Consider the following 22285-nt stretch of genomic DNA (forward strand, 5'->3'; position numbering starts at 1 on the left):
CCCAGCTGCTTGGGGTCTGCCGGGGAACAGCTAGCGGGGCCTAAGCTATCTTCGGCTGCACCAGCTACAGGGCCTGGCTAGTTACGGGTGACTCAAGGTTGCGAAGCCGAGTCTTCACACAGTGAGTGAATACTTTGGCTATAAATTAGGTAGTGAGTACACAGAGAGCGTGCTTCGGATGAAGCACATGAAGATTATACTATAAAAAAAGAATGTATCTAAAAGTTTTTAATTAAATTGCTGAGCAGATAAGCTACTCAAAAACACCACTGTGTGTTGAGCAGGAAGAGAAAGTGATACTCTACCGCAGACAGAGAGAACACCAAGTGACAGCGCTTGTATTCAAAAGGTTTCTTAATGCAAGGTTTCTCCATGCTAGAGGGTGTGGGGAGCCGTAGCTCCGTCCCCCAGGGGCTATGAAGCAGGCATGGAGGAGATCCAGGCCCCAGACATCCAGACACCCCAGAGTACGGAGCAGAAGCCAGAGGGGGCTGCACAGTGACGTGCCCATGGGCTCTGCTGGCCGCCAACTGCACCGGATTGGCCCAAGCCCCAGACCCAGAGGCCCGAGGTCTGACGGCCCCCCACCCACGGAAGGGGCCCGACCGAGCCACGGACGCCAGGCCCCACCAAGGAGCCACCGGGAGTGAGCTGGTAATCAACTTTGTCACCTGATGTTCTGTTAGCAATATGTATGTTTTATGGTGGATTGACGTTTGTGGATGTTTCACCTGCTTAGTTAGAAAGCACATGTGGTTTACTCCGAATTAAGTCACATACACCTGTTTTCGCCTGATCTTTGGTTCGGAGCATGTGTGTTTAATGGAGTCAATCTTGTACATGTACTGCTGTTAGTTTAGCAAGCATGTGTGTTTTACTTGAATTGAATAGTGTGCATGGTTGCAGTCTCCGCAAGTGTGCATTTTTAGATGTTTCTTAAGCCCCTAGTGTGTTAGATTAGCACTGTACAAATTTCCGATTGCTGCAACGTAGAGTTTGCCCTTACTATTTTTTTTTACATGCATTCACATTGTCAGAATAGAACATCACAAGATTGTAAGACACACATGGAATATATTTGTGTGTTTTGTTCAATTTTGTACAATTTTATTTGTAGTAAATCTGATTATTTAAAAATATCCTTTTCATACCCTGAATGATGCAAGCTGTGCGTGTGAAGTGCAGAGAACAACAGCAGTTCATCTGTTTTGAGGACCAACTGACCTACAGATCGTTTTTGGAATGCGGTTAGTAAAAAACGTCAATGTTTCCAGCGTGTTTCATAGTGTGAATCAGTCAAGCTTTGGGGATGCTATAATAGCTGCTATACCAACTTTTTAGGTTTGTTTGGTTTAATTTATTTAATTTCACTTTCTTTGCCTTGTTTTGGTGTTCATAGTTACCAGCGTTTACAGTTACCAGCTGTCAGATACGTAGAAAAGGATCCTGGTGTTATTTGTCTCTCAGAAACAGTCATCATGACCAGCAGCTTTACAGCTGTGGCTCCAGCAAACATCAGCTGATACTAGAAAGTAATATTAAATACATTCTAACAACAGCTGATCAAGCTTAAACGCGCTGCTGTTGTTTAGCGAACATCCGCTGGTTTCCTTTTTTTGGCGCAAAGTGGGAGATAAACAAACAAGAGAGAAAAGCCGATCAGCTGATCATTGATCAGTTTCATGACTGAAGTAGCAACAGGAGAGGGAGGGGAGAGAATGAGAGAAGAAGAGGCAGCTGTACAGCAAAGACAGAATAACTCCAGCTTTGTGTCTTTTTCCATTGTAGGTGAAGTATGGGACAAACTGTGTTCCTTTCCCCTCAATACCATTTTCTTCTGTTTGTCTCTGATAAGATTGCTTTCAGAGCCGTTGCCCAAGCAAGGGGGCGGGTGCATCCAACCTCCTCGGCTGTAATTGGTCCAGCCCAGAGTCGATCATGACACAATGGCCAATCCACCACCTTTCTTTGTTTATGCCATTGCAAAAAAACAAACAAAAAAACCCAAACAAACAAAAAACATCAGCCTATAAAAACGAAAAATCACCATCGGCCCACCTGGTATGTCCAAAAAGCCAGTCCAGCTATGCCCACAGACGAATTCTTTATATTAAAGTGGTTGCCAGGCTTAAGCAAAGTTCATTGCAGCCATTATTGAACTTATTGCTTCATAGTCTACGTAAAACTATGAGTATGGTTTTCTGGAAACAGAAACAGGCAATTCTATAATTAGTAGATGACGTTATAATCACAATAACGTCATCTTCTCGACACAAGTGATATCTCACAATGTCCACAAGGGGTCACTGTAGACCATAAATTTCCTTCATAGCGCACGTCTTATAAGTTGCTAATAGTACTGCATGAATATGGTAAAGCTAGCATCAATTAAGCTAAACAGTAGAACAGTCCTTTAACTTAATTATCATGGAAGATTATGGCCGCTGCGATTGACTTAGTGCTAAATAATCATACCAACATAGCATCAAAGTACTGAGACCAATAATCTTAACATCCAAGTGTCACGTTTTGCGAGGTAAGCCGTGTGGGAATTACTAAAGGACCCAAGATGCAGGCACTGCTGATGTGAGTGAGCTTTATTGAGGAGGATGACATACAACAAAAGGCGAGGGTGGCGAGAACAGGGGCCCGTTCTTTGTACCTCGCTAAGTAAGTTAGCCGGATTTGAATGTTGACGATTTCGCGTGATCTTGGATCGTTCGGTTCTCCGAAGCTCATCTGGGACTTGCTGTCATAGCAACAGATTCGTGGCGTAAACCTGCTCGGGAGCAGGTTTACTTTATGTAAACAGGATTAGATCATGGCCACTCAGGTATGTCCGCTTCATGTATCTGAAAAAAGCAACAGCGATATTTCGCCACTGTTTTACCATAAATAAATATTATCAATGTAACTAAAGATAATGCAGCATTTGATTCTTTTATTGATTTCATACAGATACATACAGGTCATTTCCTAAAAAAAGGGAAATGTACTATTAATCATTCTATTTCATGTATTTGATTATTTCAGATGTAATTCATATTTTAGAGTAGTAATAGTAAAACACTTCGTGTAATCAAGATGAGAGACCACGGCTATAAAAGCGAAGGTGGATTTGGGAAGTCTGTCGCAGCCATGTCCTGTCCGTTTGTATGCGAGCAACCCATTGCGGAAGGTGCAAGATTGATAAGGAGAGTTTTCAGAATTCAGCGTATATTGCGGGATAGACAGGATCCTTTAGCTCAGCGCGACAGTGTGCTCATAGAGAGATATCGATTTTCCCGTGAGGGTATTATTTCCTCTCTCTCTCTCTCTCCATATACATATATATATCTCCCAACTTACTGTGCAGTACAAAGACTACGCTTACAAAATTATGAACATAGTAACATCCTCACGGCCCCCAAGCGATGCACTCTATCGAAGGCAATGTTCTTTACGGTGTCCTCCGGCAGCTTCAGGTGGATTTTAATGAAGCTTTTCACCGTTGCCTCTGCATCCTCTCCGGCAGATTCTGGAATACCGGAAAATACAAGGTTGTCACGCATGCTACGGGCTTGTAGATCGATAACTGACTCTTTTATTTTTTTATTTTCAGTGTTTAGCTGGGTCACATTATCGGTGAGAGATTTGACCGACTCCGTAGCGTGGCATTTTCAGCGGCAAGCGTTTCCACTTGCTGCTGGCTGAACTCCAGGGATTCTCGCAGAGATTTAAATTCGGTGTAAAATCTCCACCAGGGACAGCCTCGCATCGAAACTGGACAGTCGTTGGTTGATTGACTCCAGGATGTCTGCAATGTCTTTGCCGGCAGGTGATGTTGTGCCGGGGAGTCTGCGGGCGACATCTCTTCGATGACGGTGTCTCAATTTTGGCCGGGGAAGATGCACTCTGGGCCTTCTTCATGACTAAATCTTGGAAACAGCGGTCGATGTAATCTTGGAGAGCGTCTAAACTCTCCCCGTTGTCCTCCAGGGTGTTAGGGATGATAGGACAGATGTTGTTAGTTATGTGACAATTGATTATTATATTTGGTAATGCTAAAGCTTAAAGAAACTTTGTTCAGTTCTAAACTACCATTCGCTTAAATTTTCCGCCAAAATCTCCGGCGTCTGACGTCAGTTACAGCATGTGTCGCTTACCTTGTCCGTCACTTCCGTCACTTACCTTCCGTCCGTCACTTACCTTCCGTCCATCACTTACCTTCCGGATAGTAATAAATCCGGTCAATTTCTAGCAAACCAGCTAAAAATAAATAAAGAAAAAACAACTATATGTGCTGTTCAAGATTCATCTGGGAACACAGTATATGACCCGAAACAAATAAACAACATTTTCAGGGATTTCTATAAAACGTTGTATTCACCACAAATAAACCCATCTAAAAAGGAAATTGATCAGTTTTTAGACAACATAACTCTCCCAAAATTATTAGACACTCAAACAATGGCACTAGATTCGCCACTGACACCAGGTGAACTCCAGGAAGCCCTGATAAGTATGCCCAATAATAAGGCTCCAGGCCCAGATGGCTTTCCTGCAGAATTCTACAAAGAATTCTGGATGGTTCTAGCACCAGTTTTTTACAGAACGTTGTTGGAAATCAAAGAAAATGGCAGACTTCCATCAAATATGAATTCTGCAAACATTAATCTCCTGCTAAAACCAGGCAAAGACCCTCTATATCCCTCAAGCTATCGTCCAATATCCCTTATAAATGTAGACCTCAAAATAATCTGCAAAGCTCTCTCAAAGAGATTAGAGAAAATAACCCCCCTCTTAATTCATCCTGACCAAACTGGTTTCATAAAAGGTAGTGTAGGATTATAGGAATTATTTTAGGGTTACTGTTCATAACCATCATCTTTATCATTGCATTAATTATCATTTCATCCAAGCATTTATTGAAGTGCTGGCATTAGGTTATAATTTGTATTACAGGGGTTATCATAATCAAATATTAACAGGTTTATTACAGGTTGTTCTAAAATTTAAAGGTTTTCGAATGTTTTTATATTCTTACACATAGTCTTCAGTGGGGGAGAAGCTGAGTTGCAGGCTGACAGGAAACGGCGTGCTTTTGCAGAAGTGAAACCGAAAGCAGAGCGAGTGCAAGCCAAAGAGCCAAAGAGTTATTATGCATTTATCTTTGATTTAAGCTTTTAGTAGAGGCTTTTGATCAAAACATTAATTCAGTAGAGTACACATATATAGTCTTGGTTCGGACATACACGTAACCACACGCACACTTAGTTAGAGGGATCACTGATAGGGGAAAGTTCAAGTTGCTTAAGTTGAGGTCAACTAAGGTTCAGAAAGCAGATGCAAACTCTGCACGTACAGACAGACAAATAGTGAGAGGTCATGACACGCACGCAGTACACAGCATGCACGCCGCCGCACGTACGCACACACACATACACACCATGGTAGATCTATTTTGGTAGGGCAGAAATGCAGAAGTTGTGCCTGTATGAGTGACATTTTCTACAGGAAGTGCACCTGATGTTCCAGGGAGATAAGCGACAGTGAAGGCGGGCTAACAGGAAGCATCAGCCGTCGACACCTAAGATGATGTTCTATGTTAAAAGTCATTGTGGTTTTGGTGTGACGTATTTCTGCCTAGTAACAGAAAAGGGGGCTGTACAATTCTTAACCCCATAAAACAGTTGTCTGAATATGATAAAGACAGTTCAACACTGATTGGGTTGTTGAACTCACACATGTGTTCATTAAAATGCCGTCTAAATTGCACACGCCTGGATCTGTGGTTATTTATGGATTCCTCTCTCAACATTGAACCCTAACAGTAGGCACTCATCAACAAATACACGTAGATTACTTAATTTGATAGACTACTCATACAGTAAAAACCTTGAAACTACAATATTTTCTTTAGATGCAGAAAAAGCGTTTGACAGAGTTAACTGGAAATTTCTATTTGCAACTTTACACAAATTTGGTTTTGGATCTTCTTTCATCAACTGGTTAAAAATATTATATAATTCCCCAACAGCTTGTGTCAGAACAAATGACCAGACATCCTCCAGCTTCTGTCTCCTGAGGGGCACCAGGCAGGGATGCTGAAGCGAGATCGATCAACTGCAGACCAGACAACAAACGACGGAGGCACCAGACGAATGCAATCAAACGATGAGTTTATTAACACAGGAGAGGCAACATCTGCATATGTCGTTCTCTGACAAAAATTCATCAAAACTGGTTTTATACCATAGAACATTAACGCCCACACATATCGTCAATACAAGTCAAAAATACATAGTTGACAGACATGAGCGCATCTTATACATTTTAATAACTATAAACAGTCATATAACTTCTCTTTTCTATAACACCTGCCTTTTAAGGTAATAAACTTCAAGCTTCGGGATCGTTAAAAGCTAATAATTGACCCTCGTCACCAATCACTAAGTAAACTGAATTGGCGCAGGTCTCAAAAAGAGAGCAGAAGACACTTAGGCCTTCGCTCAGGCCTGCCACTAAATTAATAAGTGTATTGTAAGCATGCATGCAATTAACCTGCTATGTTCTCATCTTCCCTCAACATGTATCACCTGGACACTCTCACCAGTGAAGCTTAAAACCCTCTTGGATGGAACATCAACTCCCAACAAGCACAGTTATGCATTGTGTATAAAATAAACTCAACCTGTGAATAAAAAGGTCACTGTAATGACAAACATATTCAATGCATTATGAACCCCATAAGAAATATTACTGATAAAATAATACTGTAGAACATGTTATTAATGCATTTATCATAAGGCAGATTATATGGTTACAGTAAAAGAATCTCTGAATCCTAACATTCCCTCTTTTGACATTCCAACAAGGAATGTCACCACACTTCGTGTTGTATCACTCCCTGCCCCACTCTATGGGTTCTAAGTTCATCTGGTAGATGCCCTCAACCCAGCCAGGGTTAACAACCCTCGCCATTACTTTTACCAACAATCCTCTGACACAAGGAATGATACAACACCCCACAATGACCAGTATCCCCAAAAATACACCCAAGGAGCATATCACCGACATCGCCACACCTTTCCATCGTCCGAACACGGATGTCATCCAGGACTCCAGCGGGTTTTCGATACCTGAGTGCTCATGCATAGTTTTAGACAAAGTTTTCAGGCCCTCCAGAGCTCGGGTTACTGAGCCATCTGGGGCAGTATTATTGGGAATAAAGGTGCAGCACATGTCTCCGAACATGGCACAGACACCTCCCTTCTCTGCCAGCAACATGTCAAGGGCCATTTGATTCTGCACGCCCATCAGCGAACTTGGACCCAATTGTTCTGCGAACCCCACCATGGCGTCTCTGGTTAGGTTAGAGAGTCTCAGCAGATTGTAATGAACATAGTTAATGCGATCAACATTCTTATTAGGCGTTATCCAAATTAATATACTCTCAAATCCTGCCGCTACCTGATTTACCAGCTTATACTCATTAGGAACTCCCTGGGCACTCCTATGGAGTCTATCCAGGTCGGCGAGTCCAAACGAGGATCATAAGGATGTGTACCCTGGGTCCCTCTTTTAGCTAAAATATGTCTCTTACGTCTTGCAGCTAAAGTACGTGTGTTGTGTTGTGGAATAGCCTTTACCTGATTCCCAATAAGCATAAGCGAGCTCCCAATCGCACCATTGCACATGTCCCCACGCTTCCCAAAGGAACACGAGCCAACAGAGTGCTCTCCCACAGTAATAATAGAGCCCACTTCTTGCCCATGTTCCAATTATCGTGTTTGGGTCGCTTACATTATTGGTGGTTCATCCCTGGAGGGTGACAGCACACCAAGTTGGGTCGATCTCTCCCACTTTGTACTTTTCATTGATTGATTGATTGATTTTATTGATTAGCATACAGAATACAAAATAAAGATTACCAAAAAGCAAAAAATCATGAGCCAAGGCTAATCAAAAGGTATTGGCTGAAGCATTTGCTTATTATGCCAACCCTTTTAACAAAAATCTTTTGCATGCAGCTCCTGTACACAGGGCTCGAAGCAAAGAATAAAACAAAGCAAAGCAAAACAAACAAACAAACAAACAAAAAAAAATTTCCACAGCAAAACAATCAAGAGTTTCAGAATTATTATTTTTGCTCTTTTCATTCTTGATTAATATATTTTTCTAATACTCTATTTTTAAACATGTTTTTAAACAAGAAAAATGAACGACACCTTTTAAATCACTGTCATAACTATTCCACAGGTTAACTCCTCTAACAGAAACACATCTTTGCTTTATGTTTGTCCTTATCTTGTTTGTTTTAAAGACATCTGTTCCCCTTAAGTCATATTGACTCTCTCTGACTTTAAACAGCTTCTGAATACTGCGGCAAAGCAAGTTATTTTGTGCTTTATACATTATCTGTGCCATTTTATATTCGACTAAATCATAAAATTTTAGGGTATTCAGATTAATAAACAAAATGTTAGTTGGTTCTATATAGTTTGATTGATTTATAATTCTTATAGCTCTTTTTGTAACTTGAAAATAGGAAGAGTATTTGTTTTATATGCATTACCCCATATCTCCAGACAATAAGTCATATATGGAAGCAACAGAGAACAATAAAGTGTGTATAATGATTTTTGTTCAGGACATGCTTTGTTTTGTAGAGAATAGCAATGGTCTTTGACATTTTTGTTGTCACATGATTTATATGAGACTTCCAGCTCAGCTTATCATCAATTATCACTCCAAGAAATTTATTTTCATACACTCTTTCAATTTCAATTCCATTAACCCTGATTTTAGATACATTTTTCATTTGTCTAGTGCCAAAAATAATCAATTTTGTTTTCTTTATATTTAACGATAACTTATTTACATCAAACCAGTTTTTAATATATTTAACTCCTTTTCCGCTGTAGTCAGAAGCTGTTCTAGGTCTTTACCTGAGCAATACAGAGTGGTATCATCAGCAAACAATACACATTTTAACAGTTTGGAAACACTACATATGTCATTTATATATAATATGAATAATTTAGGGCCCAGCACAGAGCCCTGAGGAACACCACAAGATACCTTCAACTGATTAGATTTTACATTATTGATTTCAACATATTGATATCTGTCATCCAGGTAACTTTTCATCCACTTATATGCTATCCTCTTATACCATATCTCTCTAGTTTATTCATTAATATAGAATGGTCAATTGTATCAAATGCCTTTTGTAAGTCTATAAAAACACCAACAGTATATTCCTTGTTATCTATTGCATTAGATATCCCTTCTACAAGTTCCATCACTGCCATCGAAGTGGACCTTTTCATTCTAAAGCCATATTGGTTATCACTTAGGAGATTATGCTTTCTATATATTTATCAAGTCTATTAACAAATAACTTTTCTAAAATTTTTGAGAACTGTGGGAGTAGTGATATTGGCCTGTAATTGGTAAACTGACATCTCTCTCCGTTTTTATGGATTGGAATAACTTTTGCTATTTTCATTTGTGAGGGAAACACACCAGTTCGAAAGGACAGATTACAAATGTATGCTAAAGGTTGCACTATATATTCTATAATACTTTTAACTAACATCATGTCAATACCAAAACAGTCAGTGGACTTTTTATTTTTAAATGTCTTCACAATGTTAATTATTTCTCTATGAGTTACAGCACCAATAAACATGGAGGACACATTCTGAGTAATATGTTTATTTAGGTCATTATTATTTCTTGACTCTGGAATTTCTTTTGCTAAATTAAAGCCAACATTTACAAAGAAATCATTAAATTCATTTACAATGTCTTTAGTTTTATCAAGCACAATATCTTTATCTTTTTAAAATAGTCTGGATAATTCTTATTTTTGAGCCCTTTTGATTATGCTATTTAATATCCTCCATGTTTCTTGTGTGTTACTTCTATTTTGCTCCAATAATTTGTGGTAATATTCTTTCTTACTTGTTCTTATAATATTTACTAATCTATTTTTATATAACTTGTACTTTATTTCAGCATCTTTTGTCCTCAGTTTTATGAATCTCTTATATAGATTATTTTTCATTTTACATGCATCTTCTATCCCTTTGTGATCCATGGCTTATTTGATCTGTGATGCTTTCTAGTGATTTTCATTAAAGGACAATGTTTTTCATATAGTGAAATTACAGTTGATAGGAATGCATCATATGCACTACTTGAATCTTCATTTGCAAAAACCTCATTCCAGTTGTGTTCCTTTAAGTCCACCTGGAGGGCAGCAATGGCTCTTGTTGTTCTATGTCGTATCATATCAAATGTTTGATTCTTTTTTTAGTTTTAATCCCAAAATAATTTTGAAAAATTGCAAAAACAGGAAGATGATCGCTTATATCAGTTATAAGAAGTCCACCTACTATTTCATGGTCAATTTTATTTGTGAATATATTATCTATCAATGTAGCTGTATCAATTGTTATTCTACTTGGTTTTATAATTACAGGAAAAGGGAGTTACTATACATTGTATTGATGAAATCTGTTGTTTTCTGATGTCCGTTTGGGTTTAGCAAATCTATATTAAAATCACCACAAATTATTTGCACTTTTTATCATTTAGGTTGCTAAACATAGCAGCAAGTTTTTCATTGAATGTCTCAAGGCATGATCCTGGTGTCCTATAGATGCAACTTATAATTATATTGCTAGCTTTTTCAACATGGATTTCAATAGTAACACATTCCATTACGTCATCTATGGTGCTTGACATACATTCAATCAGACTACATTTCAAAACTTTATCTACATATAAAGCAACACCGCCTCCTTTTTTATTCACCCTGTTCATTGTAAATAATTCGTATCCTTCCAATCCCATTTCACTAACTTTCTCATTATCGAGCCATGTTTCTGATATTGCAATTATATTAAACTTTTTTAACTTACTTAAACATTCCGTAATTTTAGAAAAATTTTTATACAGGCTTCTACTATTGAAATGTATGACCGACAATGCCTTTGCCATTTTAATATTCATATTAAATTGGTCATCTGTATAGTACTCACAAGTACTATTATTGTTATTGTAGAAGTAATTATCTGGATCAATGTTAGTTTCAGGGTCATGCATGTTGTGCTCTGCATAGTTAAACGTTTTGAAGTTCATCTTCTCAGCGTGTGTGGCAAAATAACCTCCTTGACAGTCCTTCTCATAATCAAAGTCTTCCTCTTCAATATCTCTGAATGGAAACCTATAATCTGTGTCCAAACATGTCATTTATGTGTTTTTGTTGTTGTTTTTCCCATTGTTTTTTGAGCCATAAGGCCAGAAACATTTTCCATACCCATTGTTCATTATCCAGTCGTCACTTTTCCAATAGATTCCATAGTAGATTCCTGATTATTTATATTGCTCTAAGTCTTTGAGTTCTCTTATCATCACAACTTTCGCTTCTTCTGGATTGCCATTTAGTCTTATCATTACTTTGCAGTTCCTCGTCCATGTCGCTTGTATCTTATTTTGTTTTCTCAGGCTGCGTGCCTGTCTTGCAATTTCAGCAGTCTTTTTCGTTAAATGTTCATTTAAATACACACCGGTCCCTTTTAGCTTCTTACCCTGTTTCAGTAACTCAATCTTTGTTTTGCGACTCACAAACCGAAGAATAATTGCTGGCTTTGTTTTACTGTCTTTTCTGGGGAGCGTGTGGCATGCTGGGATATGATGGCTCTGAATACTTACATTCTTCGTTTGAAGGAATTTTATCACTTGCTGTTCAAGCGTTTGCAGCTCCTCTACCGGGGCATCTTCACCATCTTTACCTCCGCCAGCTGTTACTCTGGCGTAGGTTCGGTGTTGCGTCTCCAGTCCACTTATGACTAAGTCATCCATTCTTGTGTACTGTTCAAGGTCCTCGAGTCGCCGTTCCAAGTCGTCTATTTTCTTGTCCTTCTCCTTTATCAAGTTTTTTAGTTGTTTTATTTCATCCATTAGGTCATGTAACATACCTTGTTGTTTAGCCACTTTGCTCAGTTCATCAGACATGAAATTAAGTGATTTCTAATCTCCTCCAACTCCTCTTCAACTCCTGGGTTTGCTTTTTAGGCGGCATTTTGAAAATGGTGAGATTGGTATTACCTTGTGATGGCCCGTTGAAGTCACTGTCGATTTACTTGTTGGTGCCTTGCTAGAGGAGCCTGGGCCCAGCGGTTGCTGGAGGATCCCGGGCCTGGTGGAGTAGGAGGATCCTGGGCCTAGCAGCTGCTGGAGGATCCTGGGCCTAGTGGCTGCTGGAGGATCCTGGGCCTGGTGGAGCAGGAGGATCCTGGGCCCTAGCAGCTGCTGGAGGATCCTGGGCCTAGTGGCTGCTGGAGGATCCTGGGCCTGGTGGAGCAGGAGGATCCTGGGCCTAGCAGCTGCTGGAGGATCCTGGGCCTGGTGGCTGCTGGAGGATCCTGGGCCTGGTGGCTGCTGGAGGATCCTGGGCCTAGTGGAGCAGGAGGATCCTGGGCCTAGCAGCTGCTGGAGGATCCTGGGCCTAGTGGCTGCTGGAGGATCCTGGGCCTGGTGGAGCAGGAGGATCCTGAGCCTAGCAGCTGCTGGAGGATCCTGGGCCTAGTGGCTGCTGGAGGATCCTGGGCCTGGTGGAGCAGGAGGATCCTGGGCCTAGCAGCCGTGATTATCTGTAGAGAACTTAAAACATGTATAGTTATCTTGTTTTGGCATAAATGGTCCCACTGTTGTCTGCTTTGAAACAGGAGGGAAAAGCCTGGACAACAAAGTACAGTTGCCAGTGATCACGGCACTTCTGGTTAACTGTAACATACACTCATAGCCCCACTTATCTTCTAAATGCAATGGGGCGGGCTCTGTAAACAAACGTGGCCGAGCTGCCACACAGGCAACACAGTCAGATACATGTTGTTCTCTAGCATTTTGAGCCACCCAATCAAGCCAGAGGTTACTGTCCTTGAAACCGGTGGCCCGCTCAATCAAATCCTGTGGCTTCAATCTAGTGTAATCTGATGTCACAAGTAATTTCTCTTTTAGTTCCTGTTCCTTTTGAGCGACTGCCCCTGAGGTTATTGTTTGGTCAGCTAAAGTGATAATTGGTTCAACTAAGTTGACCCTAATTACCCCTGATGGATCTGTCCCTATGACATCCACCCCAATTACCAAATAGAACATACCTCCCGGGATCCCAGATTTTGGGAGCGTATCCCACGGTCCTAGGGAAAGAGTGACAGGGTTCTGGGAAACAGAATAATCCCTTTGAATGGCTATCCTTTCAATCCCTGCGGCACATCTGGCTGCCATCCTACTCCTGTCCAACCTACCACGTCTTGCCAAGCGCACCACTGATCTGTTATATAGGTGTAAACGTGTTTCCCCCCGAGGGCCCCAAACAGCCTTACGGAAGCATATCATGGGATGATTGCAAACCCATATATCATATGCTCTCCAGCTACTACTAGCTCCTGTACACTTAATAACGTTACACAAATCAAACGTGAACGAGCTGGTAGACCCTTTAACATAATTCAACTCTATGCCATTATTCATGCTGAGACACTCATCACCTTTACCTGACACCTCGCGCTTTTGTCTTTTTACCGATCCCGTTTTAGGAACTGCAGTCTCAGGAAGTGCTGTGCTGGACTGGCCTCCGTGTTCAGACGAGTGGTTCGGAGTGCCCTGCAAAATATAAACAATAAACAACACAGCCATAGTTAATATCACAGTATACAATAGACATGTGGTTGTAAGAAACATTTTAATCAGTTTTTTCTCATTACGTGTCTCTGACTCGTGTGTCTGCATCATGTTAGGTAAACTTTGTGTTCTGGACTGAAACTCCCCTGCTTTTGAGTTCTCAACTGGTCACTGCTTCTTTCTTCTGACGTGGCGACCTTCTCAGCTGCTGCTCTTCTTTCTTGGCCTCCCAGGTAGACTACTGGTTGGCCCGTTGCACAGGTGAGAGGATTTATTTTGCCTCTGCTCGTTATCGTTGACACCTGTGTTTGATGTAGAGGAGTTTTCCTCTAGCAAGCTCTCGTGTGCTGGGGCACATCGCACCAATGGTACCAGGTATCGCCTTTCCTTTCAATTGAACTGCTGTAGTTGTCCTGGCAACGACCTCATAAGGACCCGTCCAGCGTGGCTCCTTCCACTTGCGTTTGATAACCTTCAGCCAAACCGCCTTCGCCTCTGGGGTCACCTGGTCCGCCACATGCAGTCCAGAAGTAACCTGTTTGGTGAAACTGGAGACAAGACACTTCAATTCATCCCAATATTCTGCATGAGACCTGTTACCTCTCGTGGTGTGTTCCGCTGGAACCTCTGTCCAAGGTGCTGGAAATGGCCTTCCGTCTGCAACTCATGCGGGTGAATCCTGTTGACTTATTAACAGAACATCTTATAGTCATTAGAGCAATTGGTAAAGCTGAAACCCAGTTTAACCCGTCGCTGCGCTAAATTTTAGATAACTTATTTTTCAAATTCAAGTTCATTCTTTCTACCTTCCCTTGAGACTGAGGATGGTAGACAGTCCCAAACCTGTGTTTACTCCCAACATCTTCTACTTCCTCCAGGTCTCGATTTTTAAAGTGGGTTCCATTATCTGATCTAATGCGCCTTGGAAACCCATGCCTGGGGATATAATGATTGATTAAGCACTTAATCACGCTTTTGGCGTCCTCCTTTCGGGTGGGCCACGCTTCTGGCCACCCTGTCAAAGCATCTACACACACTAACAGATATCTGACTCCCCTGGGCCCACATCAATCATATCAGTGTAATCAATCACAATTTCTTCTCCTGGCCTTTCTGGCAGGAGAAACTTACCTGGTTCTGGTTTTACCACTGGTTTTGGATTGTGAGCTCCACAAATTAAACATGTTTGGGCTTTTTCCTTTATCATAGCTGTTAGTCCTGGGTGCCACCACTGACACAAATTTCTCTCCATCTGTGCCACTCCCACATGGCCAAGCCCATGTGCCTCAGTTATCTTCTGTCTGGCCAGTTTGTCAGTTAGGACTGGTCGTCCATCAACTCCTCTCCAAAGACCACCCTCTTTTCGGGCTCCTTTGCTCTGCCACACCTCTTTCTCCTCCAGAGAAGCCTCCTCTTGGGCCTGTCTGGCCTCCTCCAACATATTGATGCCTGCCTCCTCTTCAGCAATTACCTGCACCATTTGCTGTCGTCCTTTATAGCCTGCTGCTTCCTTTGCGGCTTCATCCGCTTTCTGATTTCCTCTTGCAACCATGGTGTTTGCCTGAGAGTGTCCTTTACATTTGATAATGCTCACCTCACTTGGGTCGTGCAGGGCCCTCTCCAGTTCCTCTATTTCCTTCCTGTGGCAAATAGGAGCATTTGTTGCTGTTCGGAAGCCTGCTCTCTTCCACTGCTGGAGTTCCACGTGGGCTGCTCCAAAAGCATAGGCTGAATCAGTATAAATATTCACTCTTTTATCTTTGGCCAGTCTCAAGGCCCTACTCAGTGCAATGACTTCTGCTCTCTGAGCAGACTGTTGTCCCTCAATTCTCCCTGCTTCTTTTACCTCAAATTCAGTTCCTTGTTTGCAGACTATAGCATAGCCTGCTTTCAGTCCCTCTTCATCCCGATGGCAGCAGCCATCTGTGAACCAATCCTCAGCTCCAGGAATAGGTTCTGCTTTTAAGTCTTCCCTGACTTTCCTTCCAGTTCTGCTTTCTTAGTACAATCATGAGGTTCCCTGCTCCCATTAAATCTGCCATATTAATTCCTTCATGTGTAAATGTCAGATTTGGAGCATCTAGAACTTTACTCAACCTCTGTTGTGCTAATGAGGTCATGGTGAACGCCCTGCGAGTTCACATATGCCACCACACTATGTGTAGTCAGAACTTTTAGTGGGTGTTGTCTCACCACATGTGCTGTTTTCTGTATTATTTTGGCAACCCCTGCTGCATGCTGTGTGCATGTAGGATGCCTTGCTTCTGTTGGGCTCAATCTTATGCTGACATACATAAGTACCTGTCTTCCTCCTCTTTTTTCTGAAACAACACACCATTTATTATTCCAAGTGTTTCAGAAATATCCAAGTAAAATGGCTCATCATAGTTAGGTGTGGCCAAATCTGAGGCCCTTGACAAGTCTTTGTTTCAAAGAAATGAACGCGGCTTCAGTGTCGGCGTCCATGGCAATTCAGCCTTAAGGTTTCGGACGCCCACCTGTTTAATCAGATCCCGTAAGGGAGCCGTCCTTCCTGCATAGTTTGGAATAAACTGTCTGCTGTAGCCCGTCAGGCCAAGAAAAGAAAGAAGTTCTTTACCGTTCTTGGTTTTGGGTGTGTCAAAATTTGGTCTCTGTGTGCATTCATTAGTCCCAATGATTTATGGGCTATTACACGGCCCAGAAATGTGACTTCTGGTCGAACCAACTGTAGTTTCTCTTTACTTACTTTGAAGCCGCATTCAGACAGTCTTTTAAGCACTGTGAGTGATGCTGCCGTACAAGCCGCTGCTGAAGTAGCTGCGATAAGTAGGTCATCTACATACTGTATTAATGTGCACCCTTCAGGCAACTGACAGGGTGACAGGGCTTCTTTAAGCACCTGATTGAAAATGCCTGGGGACAGGGCAAAGCCTTGTGGCAAACGTGTGTATCTAAACTGACGACCTCTGTATGTGAAAGAGAAAATGTCTCTGAGTGAATGATGTAATGGGAGACAAAAGAACGCGTTTGCTAGATCAATGCATGTAAACCACTTTTGGTCGCAGGTTATTTCAGTTAGGGCTGTGTATGGATTAGGTACAGGCACCGTGATCGGCACGTAGTATGGCATTAATAAGTCTTAAATCATGTGCCATACGGTACTTCCCTGTCCCATGTTTCTCCACCGGCAAAATTGGTGTGTTCCAAAGGGATTGCGAGGGCTCAAGCACTCCTGCTTTCAACAACCCTTCAATCGTCTCAGCGATCCCTTCTTCTGCTTCAGGCTTGTGTCTATATTGTGGTCGTGAGATTGGCGTGTCCGATTTCAGCTGGAACAAAACCGGCGCACAATGGGCTAAGCCAACATCAGTGGGTCCTGTAGACCACAGAGTGTCAGGCAATTTTGAAAGTTCTACCACTGCATCTGGATAATCTGTTCTCTCACTACCATGTATTCTTGATACTTGCTGATGCTCTAATATCACTGCGTCACTGGACGCACATGTGATACGATATATTTTACATTTTGGTGGATAACAAACGTCTGCAATTTGGGTGGGTTGCCACCAAGCGTTATCCAGCGCACGCCTCACCATCGTCCTCAACTCTTTGGCCTGGTGTCCCTCATGGACTGCCAATGTGATGTGTGGGGCCGAATCTGATCCCATGTTATACCAAGACAACTGTTCATCTGTTAATTTAACAACCGCTGCTACACCTTCTGGCCCCACATAAATACTTTGTGTTTGGACGTTCCAGGTCTGACCCTCAAGTTCAGACTGGAAGGCTTCTCGGTAAACATCATCATCATCCCTATCATAAAAGAGAGTGACATGGAATGGATCTCTAGGCGAGGAGTACACCGCAAGACTCATGATCCAGGGTCTCCACTGTTGATATTGTTCCAAAATGCCTTCTTCTACCAAGCGCCCCCAGTAAATATCAGCAGGGGGTGGTTCACAGTTCTGCAGCAAGTATTGATTCTTTGAATTGATTTCCAGGCACGGTAGCGACATTCCACCGGGCAGAGAGACTGTCAGTCCATCCGCGGAACACATAATGGTGGCTCCCAGTTTGATGAGTAAATCTCGGCCCATCAAGTTCACAGGCACTTGTGGAGATACCACATATCGGTGCCTCAAAGTCTGTTTGCCCAGCTTGGTCAGAGCTGGGTCTGTGAGTGGCAGAGTCATTGGTATCCCCGAGAAACCCACAACACTGACAGTGTGGTTAGAGATGGTTGCACTATTCGGTGTCATCCTCAAAGTTGAGTACGTTGCCCCAGTGTCCACCAGGAAGGGCAATTCTGCACCTTCCACTGTCATTGACAGCATAGGATCTGCCATTCCCCTGCTGCCTGGTTCCTGTGGGCTCCATCAGTACTGTTCCTCCCAGCTCCAGTCTCCCACTGGATACTGAGACCGCGGCGCAACGCTTGGATTGGGAGCTTGATGTCTGTCTTGGTAACCGCCTCTGCCTCTCTGAGTTCCCCATGCCTGGTAATCTCTTTGTTCATAGTTTCGAGGCAACTCACGGCATTCTCGAGCCCAGTGCCCTCTCTTCCACATTGGTAACAGACATTCCATGAATTCGTTCTGGGATTCCCCGGACCACGAGCTCTAGGGTCTGGTCGCCAGAGTCCACCACGTCCCCTCTGTAAACGGTTGGCCCCGATTTCTTCCTGTGCGTCTTTGCCTTGGTATTTCATGGTCACCAGGATAAGAACCGGAGCACGCTCTGGTTGCTCGGGCGCTGGATCAACCTGGGGCTGAACCACCATCATAGGTTTAATACCCTCTTTCTCCTTCTTCCTAACATTATTCTTCTCACGAGCTTCTCCCAACTGTAATTTTAGCAGTTGTGCCTGTGCTTCTTCTAACTCCTTCTTTTGTTTGTTTACCGTATCTTGTTCCAACTGTAACCGATGTGTTACATGCCGCTCCCACTGGGTGGAGTCTGCTACTGCAAAATCTGGGTTCTTTTCTAAATCAGTTGTTACTTTCTCTGGCAGCCCCTTCAAGACAGCGGGCGCGGAACCAAGCTCTGTTCTCACCTTCTTGACCTGGATGTATGCCAGTTTGTGACATCCACTGTTCCTTAGCTTTTTCTAAAAATTCTCTGGGAGTGTCTTTTGGATCCCAAGTTATTTTTGGTATTGACCCTACATTTGGAGTTATGTATTTTTCACGAACCGCGTCAGCTAGCTTATCTTCTACTCTACTATATGGCACATCATTTGGAAGAGTGGTAGTCTTAGCAATTTCTTCCACATCAGCTAAACCTCCTGCAATCATAGTCCTTCCTCGACGGCTCTAAAGTCTCCAAGGCAAAGCTCGTCTCCTTCTGTTAAGGTTCTTAACTTCCTTAACCAAGCTGCTCCTCCCTCTGTTATAGGGGCAGCTGCTGAACACGGCCTCTAGATCCCTCATCTTGTATGAACGATACACTGGTTCCTGCTTTGCTCCGCACATTAAGGGCATCTCCCATTCTAAGTTATCTAAGCTATTCTTAAAGTGCACCTCCTTTTCTTCAGGCTTCAACAAATTATATTTTCTAAACATAGACTGTCGTTTTTCTCGCCCTGCTATAGTCTTATCCTGACTCACCGGCTTTTGTTTTGGTTTTTCCGTCCGATACACAGTTTTCTGTGATCGCAACTTCATTCCTGCCGTTTTGGTATCTGGTTGAGCTTCACAACCTTCCACACAGTCTGGCTCATTCTCTTCCTCTATCTCATCTTCTTCTTCAAAGACAGCCAAGTTTTCTTTCTTTACTCTCTCTTCTACTTTAATTACTCTTTGCAGAATTTCTGCCAGAGCATCTTTATCAGCTTGCACTTCTCCATAAACTTCCCCTATCCACTGAGGCTTTTCCATCCCAGCTGTCTTTACTGGCTGGGAGTGTTCTTTTCTAGCTGGGGTAGGCAGTGGAGTAAACTCCAGCCTCCGAACCTCATCGGCTGGTGAGGCCGTCCCACCTGTTGAGGGGGTAACAGAGATTCCTTTTTTCAACTTTCCCTGACCGGTAGCTAAGTTCACAGTTAGGTGATCCTCAGCTCCAGGTTCCCCTTGTGTTTTTAATGGATCAAACTCCATAAAATCTACAGACTTGGGAGATGAAGTTGAGGGTCCAGCTTTGGCTGAAGCTGCTTCTCCCATACCCATAGGCTGTACCGCCCTGGGCTGTGCACTAGGTGGCTGACCTGCTGCTGCTGCAGGAGTAATGTGTACAACATCTGCAAAACCTCCGATTACTGCACCCTGTTGTCCTTGTGGCCCTCTAATCTCTCCTCCTGCTAATGACATTATGGGGAAAACATAAGGAGGGGGTGGAGCAGATGCCGCCTGAACGACCCAAGGATGGAACGGTTGCAAAGAGTCTACTGATGATTGAGATGGGTGTGGTGGCAATGTGTCTTCCGGTAATTCAGGAGAGGTGGGAGAGGGTTGGAAGGCAGTGCTAGCCGCATGCGCATGCTCCAGTTTCTCCTTTGCTGTGTTTAGCAAATATATTTGTCCTTCCAGTTTTTTATTTTCCTGCTGCAATTCCTGAAAAGATTTCATCAAGGTGCGCACCTGTTCTGCATTTTCTGGTTTCTTTTCCTGTTGTGAGAGAAGTGAACTTACCTCTTGAGCTTGAGCCTCATCCTCTTTCATCCAACCTGAAATCCCTTTACACATTATTATCCATTTACAGAGTTTTGCGTGAGTTTCCTTTAAGAGTTTTATTTCTGCTTTAGTGTGTCTGTTCATTGCATGTGTTAATGTTTCCTGCTGCAGTTGCTGTAATCTCTTTGCACAGTTCTCCCTTTCTTCTTCAAAAATAAGATGAAGAGGTTGTCTATCCTGCAAAGTTCTTTGCTGAACTGCACATAATTTCTCAACATGTTTCCTTACAGCCTTAAATTCTTTATCTGCTATTTTAGTTGTTTTTGTGCAAGCCAAGTGGATGGCTTTGTTTAACTCTTCAAGCTGATCATTTAGTGGCTTATAGACTTTTTGTCCACTAGATGTCCCGGTTGAACTTTCCGCCATCTTGCTTTCAAAATGGCTGCTGTATGTGCCCGCCCTCGGAAGTTCCTTGACGTGACTTCCTATTTCTCTATCAGAAGCTCTGGGGCCAGAGAACAGACACTTCCTCCTTTCCGTCAGAAATACGGTAGTCGGCCACCCAGACACTTCCTCTTTTATACCTGCTTGATATACACAGTGACCAACACGGGCCAGACAGCACAGCTTTTATTTCACAAATTTCTTAGAACAGCCACAGTTTTCAACACTTTAAAATAGCACCCAACCGGCTGCAATTCTTGCTTTAAACACCAAACACAATTAATCCCACCACTTTCTATGCCAACTTCTAGTTCGTGGTAGTTATAGACAAGGCCTCAGTAAAAAGAAGAAATGAAGGCCGAAAAATAAAAAGAAAAATTGACTGCACCCAAATAGCTTCTTAACTGGCCAACTCACTCAAAAAGGGCAACAAGCTGTTGAACTAAATCTACACAACCCCACAAAAACAGGGAAATCTGTGAGTCAACCAAAGCTGCCTGTACAACCAACTGGTGATCTGTATCCTCAGTCTCACAATATATATACAATTCCAAATATGTCAGCTCACCCACGAATGTTAAGTTGGCCGACACTGAAAAATAATGAATCATCTCCTTTCAATAGACTGAGATAATATAACACACCGATAACTCTTAACTAAACCAATATCTGGTGGTATGACTTTGATAAAATAAAAATAAAAACCCCAAGGGATTTTACTGGTACAGAAACTCAACTTTGGCCTTCAGAGGTGGATTCCCTCTCAGCCCTTTCAGTCAGCACTCTAAACTGCCTTAAACAATAACCAAAAAACTCAGGGAGATGCTCCTCAATCATAAATGCCGAGAGTATAAGGATATAATAATTATCCTGTGTTTCCCCCTGAACTACACCTATCGCAAGGATTCCTTCGGGGAAATTAATCAACTCAAATCTTATAGACGTACAATATACCATGCCTTGTTATCGGCAGGGAAATTAAGCCTCCTCCAATAATAAAATCTGCTTCTGAGGAGGCAAGGAACAACCACATAAGCTATTTCATAAATTCTCTCGGTATCTGCTGAGAGCAAAATAATATGACACAATATCAGTTATTGCTGAACCTCTCTTCTCTCTTCACTGTTCTGTTTCACCAGTTGGTCTAGGGCCTCTACTAAACACAAACAATTATCCAGAAAACTGGGGAACTCTATTTCAGTTAGACACACTGTTTTATAAAAATGATGCTCCAAGTCTGCTGTCTCACAGCAAACAAACACTTCCACTTGCACCTGTGCCGGCTCGCCTTGGATTACTGGCGTCAGCAAAACGGTGAAAGTAAACCCAGTTATGTCTCTCTGATCCAATGTGAAAACTCCAGTGTCTGTCTCGCCCATTCAATACACAGATCCCTTCAAAACAATATTAAAATTAAAAGGGGAAGTAACCGCACCCAAATTTTAACTGCGCACTTTTTCCCCAGCAAGAAAAGAACGGGAAAAGAGACTTTTACAGCCTCTCACACACCCGAGCTGCAGCCGGCTGGCACTTTAAATCATTTCAGACAGTTTCTTACGTCACAGTTTCCAGCT

This window comes from Oreochromis aureus, linkage group 22 (genome assembly GCF_013358895.1).
Source record: "Oreochromis aureus strain Israel breed Guangdong linkage group 22, ZZ_aureus, whole genome shotgun sequence".
Taxonomy (NCBI): domain Eukaryota; kingdom Metazoa; phylum Chordata; class Actinopteri; order Cichliformes; family Cichlidae; genus Oreochromis; species Oreochromis aureus.